The sequence below is a fragment of the Vigna angularis genome, chromosome 8, assembly GCF_016808095.1.
Source record: "Vigna angularis cultivar LongXiaoDou No.4 chromosome 8, ASM1680809v1, whole genome shotgun sequence".
NCBI classification, from domain to species: domain Eukaryota; kingdom Viridiplantae; phylum Streptophyta; class Magnoliopsida; order Fabales; family Fabaceae; genus Vigna; species Vigna angularis.
In genome coordinates this window covers 12,531,957-12,540,478 of record NC_068977.1, presented here as the reverse complement: position 1 = coordinate 12,540,478, position 8,522 = coordinate 12,531,957, and positions in this window count along the sequence as shown.

Here is an 8,522-nt window from a genome sequence, read left to right as displayed (position 1 = left end):
TGATGCTCTTTGGGCATATCGAATCGCAATGAAGGCAACTATTGGATTATCTCCTTTCCAAATGGTCTATGGAAAGGCATGTCACCTTCCGGTGGAGATGAAACATCGAGCTCTGTGGGCTTTAAAACTCTTGAATTTTGATCCTTGTGACATTGCAGAAAAGAGGAAAACGCAAATTATTGAGCTTGAGGAGATGCGGCTGCATGCCTATGATTCTTCCAAGAATTACAAAGAAAAGGTGAAATTTTATCATGACAAGAAGCTGGTAAAAAAAAGTCTTTAATCCAGGATAGCGGGTGCTGCTGTTCAATTCACGACTAAAGCTTTTCCCTGGAAAGTTGAAGTCCAAGTGGTCTGGTCCGTTTATGATCAAGAATGTCCTTCCACATTGAGCAGTTGAGTTGACAGATCCAGCCTCTGAAGACCCACAAAGAAGTTGGGTAGTCAATGGACAACGTCTCAAGCATTATTTGGGTGGTGAGGTGGAACGCCTTTTCACAGTCATGGAATTGGTTGATCCAGATTGAGTTTAATGGTGTCAAGCTAGTGACGTTAAAGAAGCGCTTCCTGGGGAGGCAACGCAACTTTCTAAACTTTTCCTTTGATAATTTGTTTCGCTATTGTACTATGCTTGAATGAACCACACTGCTTTGATTCAACTGTGCTATGTTTTGTGATGAGTATTGCTTTGTGATATTCTAGTGTATTGATTGATGTTGAGATGATGTATGATGTGCTAATATACAGGTGATGGCTCACAGTGTATGAAACAGGTGCTTGAGCTTCTAGCTTGGTGGTTAGCAATAGAGCTTTCTTTCTTGGGAAGGTTTCCTCTTAAGGCTCAACTACCAATTCTGGTGCTTGATGTTTCTTTATAGTGAAGGTTTCTTCATTATGTCAAAGTAAGTCAAACTTACTATGATAGATTTTCATGGTGTCATAGAAAGAGTGCATTTTCTATGTCACTCTCAACTTTGATTCCAAAATACCCATCATATAAATCCATTTTCACCTTTCATAAAATGTTGAACATATAGTAGTGATGTTGTCTGAGTCATGTGTAGTCTTTTTTATGTCATTTTCTCTTAATTTAACTTTTGAAAAAATCTCAAAAATATATCTTCATTTTCAAAATTGCACCATATATGTCCCTTTAAATTCTTTTATTTTGCATATTTGTGTTCATACATTAGTTCATTAACAAATTCATAGAGTTAATTTTCTATTATGTTATCTTGAGTTTCATATTCTATATTTTGCTTCTAGTAGGTTTCCTTCCATTTGGAGTTTATTCTTGTTCAAACAATATGTGTTGTAGTGGTTTTGATTTGGTGTTGGAAAAATATAGAAAAAAAATAGAAAAAGAAGTTCATGAAAAGAGCAAAATAAAAATCAAGAAAAAGTGATCAAAACAAGTGCACTAGAACCACTACTAATATCTTATTTAGGTGATGTATTTTGTTTCACTTTGAACCTATTTTTGCGGGTGAAAATTGGATATTTCTAGCAGCTTATATCTCAACTTTTGTGCACCGTTAGCTCACGGTTTAAGTAGCCAAGAAGTACCCATCTTTTCTCTAGTTTTTTTTTGTTCATCTATTCTAGTACCTTTCTTTAGGTGTCTCTTTTTGTGATCTTTAAGGTAGATGCATGGTCCTTCTAGCCAACTATACCCCAAAATGCTAAAATGTCTCTAAAAGTAGAGCAAACGTGAGTTTACCCTGTTTTCAATTCTGCTCACATAGATATGTATAGTTTTCTATTGTAACTCCATTGGTAGTTCCTAATCGTCATAAAGATGAATGGCAGAGTTAGAAAGATAGAGAGTAGGTAGAAAATATTTTAAGAGTAGTTTTAAATAAATAAAATGTTTTTATAAAATTAAACTCATTTATTAAAAAACTATTTATAATTAAACTTTAAAATATTAAAAAATCAAATTTCACTTTATTAAAACTATCTCTGTCCCTTTTTTACCTCACTTTTCCATATCCTTAAATATTGCATTTCAGATTATAGGATTTTTTTTATTTGCTTTATTTTTCTAATTTATATATACATAAAAGTTAGTTTAAGTTAAACAACATTATAGTAAATTCTAGTAATAACGTGAGATAATTTATACAAATATTATTATTTGTATGAGTAACTTTGCCTAAATAAAATTTATATTTTAAATGAGATAGTGTTTTTATGTATAATATGTTACTTAATTGCACAATTTAACAAAAATTAAACATAGATTTACCGAATGTATGATATAGTAACTTTCATGAAATTAGGATAGATAACTCTAAATTATGGATTTTTCTGGATGGTATAATTTAGGTTAAAATGCTTGGATGATCCTCATATTTGTACAAGAATTCAATTCGGTCATCTTATTTTAAGTTGTCTCAATTGGATCCTCAATTTTGAAAATGTGTTACAAATAAGCCCTTTCCTTTAAGTGGTAAGAAACTACGTCAAGACTTGTTGATGTGGTACACAATAGACATGCTAATGTATATGATTTTATTATGTGGAATTAAGGTTTAAGTTATGACGTGGAATTGGAGTTTAATTTTTGACGTGACATTGTTTAATTATGAACGTGGTTAGGAAAAAAAGTTAGGGATTTAGTGCAGTGCAGATTAGGGATTTTGAAACTTGTGATTTAGGATTTCGAAAGAGGGATATCGAAAAGGGATTTAGTGATTTCAAAAGACGAATTTGCAATAGAAGACGAGCACAATGTGAAAGAGATTTGAAGATCAATAAGACAGAAGATGAAGACAATCAGCTGGGGATTTTGAAACAGCTAGGGAACGTAGGTTCACAGTAGCTGAGATGAGTTTCCTTCAATGGTTGGTTGTGTGTTGTTGTTTGGTTTTGGCTATGGGAAATGGGTTTTACATTGTATTGTCAGGATATGAGTAATTATTTGCAATGCATTATGCGTTGTGATCCCCTATTTGGGTATTTCAATGGTGGGGATGTTAGTTTGTCCCTGTTAACTCATTGGCAAGTGTACCAAATCGTTCAAGTAATATAAAATGGTAAGACCGAGTATTGTTTCCCAAGAGACTCGTGTAATACTAATTAATTGCACAATTAACAACTCATATAGACTCCAGATCATCACATTAATTTTAAAACAAGGGCAAAGAAGATAAAATTTCAACTATACAAGTTTGGACTTTGGTGTTTGAAGACACTTAAGAATGGAATAGACTAGAAATGATATGAAATGACATTGTTAAGGTTAGGTTTCACCAATTTACTCTTGTGCATACACAATTTCATCTCCTTTCCATCAAATTACTAAAGTCAATCCACAAAATTACTCTAGCCCTAATTCCTTAGGTGAAAGAGCATAACTTTTACCTATTAATTATCAATCCCTTGATTAATTAACAAGCAAAATCCGCATTAAGAACTATGATCTAAGACAACATGTGAATCATCTTCCATCCCTAGAATCATTGTGTCAGGAGCGGCTGCAGCGGAATGGTTAGCGTGGGATAACAAACCAAGAGGGTTTTTAATACTAACTTGTGCCTTTTAATTTCTACTCAGTTAAACTTACTTAGCAATTAATATTGACAAACAAAGAGAGTATGGTTGAGAGAAATTTGCACAGATGATTTTATCCTGGTTCGGATCTTACCAATCCTACGTCCAGTCGCTTATCTCAAAACAAGATAAATAGTTTCACTAACATAAAACAATTACAAACTACAATCACAAAGATACAATTTGTAAAAGTTTAGAAAACACCTCTCTTGATGCCACAAGAGATGAGACAACACCTCCTTTGAATCTTCACAAAGGATGAACACCTCCTCCGAATACTTCACGAAGGATGAACACCTCCTCCGAATACTTCACGAAGGATGATTCTCTTCCGAACACCTCCTTAGACACACCAAGGATGAACCGGCTATTTCCTCTGTCACCGTAGCAGCACTTCACCAGCTCCACAGACAAGAGTTTCACAAGCCGAACAAGAACACACAAGTCTCAAGAATTTCTGAGTATTTGAGCACAAGGGAAGAGTTTCTGTGTCTCTAGTTGGTTTCTCTTGAGAGGAAATGAGAGTCTATTTATAGACTCATCCAAAAGCTCTTCCATTTTTCGTTTTCAGCCTTTCACACTGTGTTAATCGATTAGCTACAGTGGTTAATCGATTAGCACCCCAACGGATAGTCCAACGGCTCTTAAAACGGCTAGATTTTCAAACGGCTCCTGTGTTAATCGATTAACAGCCCTTGTTAATCGATTAACGTTAATCGATTAACACCCTCTGTTAATCGATTAACACTGCAATGCTGGGCTTCTTCATGGCGCACTGGAACAATCGATTAACACCCTCTGTTAATCGATTAGCACTGCACAGTTTTTGCTGTTTGGCTTATTTTTACATCACTTTTGAATGTATACATAAAACTACTAATTTTCCTATGTTCATACAATTATTACAAAAGATTACAAGTCTTCAAAAGATCATTCTTCATGAGTCTTGGTTGTTCTTGACTTGATTTGGATATCATCAAAACTTCATCTTCATCATTTTGCTAACAATCTCCCCCTTTTTGATGATGATCAAAATCTTCTTGATTTAAAGCTTTTGGTAATAATCTGTATTTAAAAAACAACTTAAGGAAGAAACAATTGTTAGTGAACTTAGAAATAAGTTTAAGGCTTTAAATATTTCTCCCCCTTTTTGATCATTATTAAAAAGTGATGTAGTATAGCTCCCCCTAAATTTATTAGAAAATATACTCCCCCTTAATAAAAGCATGTATGCATATTAAGGAAAAACAATATATATTTTATTGAATTTTTAAAGAGGTAAGCATGCAATGAAATATAAAGGGCACATACTAATAATAAACATAGAAATATAAATCACCCCTTTAGAAATCCCTCCAATTTTGTAATGAGAATCCTCTAGGTTGTTTCCACATTTTGTTTAGATCTTCATCTTGAGGATTGACATCATTCTTCACTTCATTTGTTGTTTTCTACAATTCTTCATCATTGCCTGCATGTAATTCAAATGACTCAAGAGGTTTTGCCTCAAGGTCTACAATTTCATTAAAGACAACATGTACACATTTTTCTATTTCAAATGTTTTCCGTTTGAAAACTATATATGCTTTGTATATAAAAGAATAGTTCCATTTACCTTGGAATAAAAATTGCTTAATTCTTCTTTTCAAATAATTAGAACAAAAACAATTTTTTTAAAAATTTTCTTAAATATTGTTTTTAAAGAAATTCTAAATTTTAAACAATAGGTACCCAACTATTTTGTATGGGTCCTTTGGGTTAGTTTGAAAATTGAAATCATTTTACAACCCAAATATATCTACCACTTGGAACACCATAATGCTTAATTTTACATTTGTTAGATGTATGACCCTTTTTCATACAATAAAAGCATGATACAACATTTGTGTTCCTATAAGTTGTTCCTTTTTCTACCCAAGTTCTACGGGTTCTATGATTATGTTTATTTTTAATTCTAGGAACATACTTATTTTTAACAACCTTATTTTCATTAGTTTTACTACATTCTCCTGAGGTTGTTTGTTCTAGTAGTTTCTTAAAATTTTCACAAGAAGCACATTCATCACTACTAGTAAATTTACCTTTTTCAAGAAATAAAACTCTATTTTTCAAAGTTTTATTTTCATCAATAATAGTTTCAAAATTTGTTTTTAAATTTTGATTTTCTTCAAGAGTGTTTTCAAAATTCAATTTTAACTCTTTGAAATCCTTTTTCAATTTCTGATGGGCTTTATCTAATTTTTCAGATTCTACTATTAAAGCAGCATAAATTTCATGCAATTCATTTTCACTAATTTGACTAGAATTATCAGAATCGCTGGATGTACTTACTTGGCTTCCAGCGTCGTCATTCACCACTAAACAGATGTTTGCTTCTTCATCTGAGTAGCTTGAATCTGAAATGGTCTCATTGTTGTCTTCCCATGCAATGTATGCCTTCTTTTTCTTGAAGAATTTCTTTTCTTCACCCTTCTTTTGATTTGGGCAGTCTGCTTTTAAATGTCCCTTTTCTCCGCACCCGTAGCATCGGTAATTTGAGGAAGATACTGGATTATCTTTCTTTTCATATCTAAATTTTCCTTTACCTTTAGACTTCATGAACTTGTTGAGTCTTTTTATCATGAGTCTCAATTCTTCTTCTTCGTCTAAGTCTTCATCTTCTGATTTACCTTTGCTTCTTTCAACCTCCGACTTTAACGCCAAACTCTTCTTGTTGTTTTTGGCTTTTGATTCTTCTTCATCAAGTCTTCCGAGGTCAAGTTCATGCTCTCTCAACTTTCCAAATAATGCAGCCAAGGTCATTGTGTTGAGATTTTGTGACTCAAAAATTGCAGTCACTTTTGGTTGCCAAGACCTGTCTAAAGATTTCAGAATTTTTATATTAAGCTCATCAGTATCGAAAGACTTACCTAGTCCAATAAGATGATTTACGATGTTGGTGAAGCGTTTCTGAACATCTACTATTGTTTCCCCTTGCTTCATCCTGAACATTTCGTATTCCTGGATTAAGGTATTCTTTCTAGCTCTCTTAACATCATTTGTACCTTCATGGGTTACTCTTAGTACTTCCCACATTTCTTGTGCAGTTTTACAAATAGAAATCCTGTAAAACTCATCAACAGTTAAAGCAGATGAAATAATATTACGAGCTTTTACATCATTACCAAATTTTTTCTTATCTTGAGCAGTCCATTGGTCACGGGGCTTTGGTTCCTGCATATTGTTAGTTGGAACAAAAGGACCAGATGCAACAGCATCCCAAATATCTATATCAATAGATTCCATAAAAATTTGCATTCTTACCTTCCAGAATGCGTAATTTTCACCTGTGAATAGTGGTGGTCTATTGATAGAGGCACCCTCTGCAAATGTTTGATGTGATCCCGCCATTTGAATGACTATCAAAGCAAGCTCTGATACCAATTGTCAGGAGCGGCTGCAGCGGAATGGTTAGCGTGGGATAACAAACCAAGAGGGTTTTTAATACTAACTTGTGCCTTTTAATTTCTACTCAGTTAAACTTACTTAGCAATTAATATTGACAAACAAAGAGAGTATGGTTGAGAGAAATTTGCACAGATGATTTTATCCTGGTTCGGATCTTACCAATCCTACGTCCAGTCGCTTATCTCAAAACAAGATAAATAGTTTCACTAACATAAAACAATTACAAACTACAATCACAAAGATACAATTTGTAAAAGTTTAGAAAACACCTCTCTTGATGCCACAAGAGATGAGACAACACCTCCTTTGAATCTTCACAAAGGATGAACACCTCCTCCGAATACTTCACGAAGGATGAACACCTCCTCCGAATACTTCACGAAGGATGATTCTCTTCCGAACACCTCCTTAGACACACCAAGGATGAACCGGCTATTTCCTCTGTCACCGTAGCAGCACTTCACCAGCTCCACAGACAAGAGTTTCACAAGCCGAACAAGAACACACAAGTCTCAAGAATTTCTGAGTATTTGAGCACAAGGGAAGAGTTTCTGTGTCTCTAGTTGGTTTCTCTTGAGAGGAAATGAGAGTCTATTTATAGACTCATCCAAAAGCTCTTCCATTTTTCGTTTTCAGCCTTTCACACTGTGTTAATCGATTAGCTACAGTGGTTAATCGATTAGCACCCCAACGGATAGTCCAACGGCTCTTAAAACGGCTAGATTTTCAAACGGCTCCTGTGTTAATCGATTAACAGCCCTTGTTAATCGATTAACGTTAATCGATTAACACCCTCTGTTAATCGATTAACACTGCAATGCTGGGCTTCTTCATGGCGCACTGGAACAATCGATTAACACCCTCTGTTAATCGATTAGCACTGCACAGTTTTTGCTGTTTGGCTTATTTTTACATCACTTTTGAATGTATACATAAAACTACTAATTTTCCTATGTTCATACAATTATTACAAAAGATTACAAGTCTTCAAAAGATCATTCTTCATGAGTCTTGGTTGTTCTTGACTTGATTTGGATATCATCAAAACTTCATCTTCATCATTTTGCTAACACATTGAACCACAATGACTCTTGTTTCAGTTCTGGGTTCCATCTTACGTCCCCATAACCCATGAAATCCCAAAATCAGGTCATGAACGTCCCCATTACATGCAAGCTTTAAGATTGGAAACAAGAATAGTAGCAATTGATAGAAAAGACATATATATATATATATATATATATATATATATATATTCAAATCATTCAACAATTACACAAGATTCAAAGGCTACAACTAACCCCAACAAGATGGGTTTGGCTCCAAGCTTACAACAATGGAAGATGGAAGAAGAAGGAGACCCAAGGAGGGAGAAGGAAATGTTCCCACATGCTCCACGCAGCCTCCAGAGCTCCAAACAGTTAAATCACACCTCCAAACCACCAAAGACCCAAACCCCTTTGCGTTTTAGGTCTAAATAGACTCAAATTGACACATCAGCAAAGGTCGCACTCAGCGCC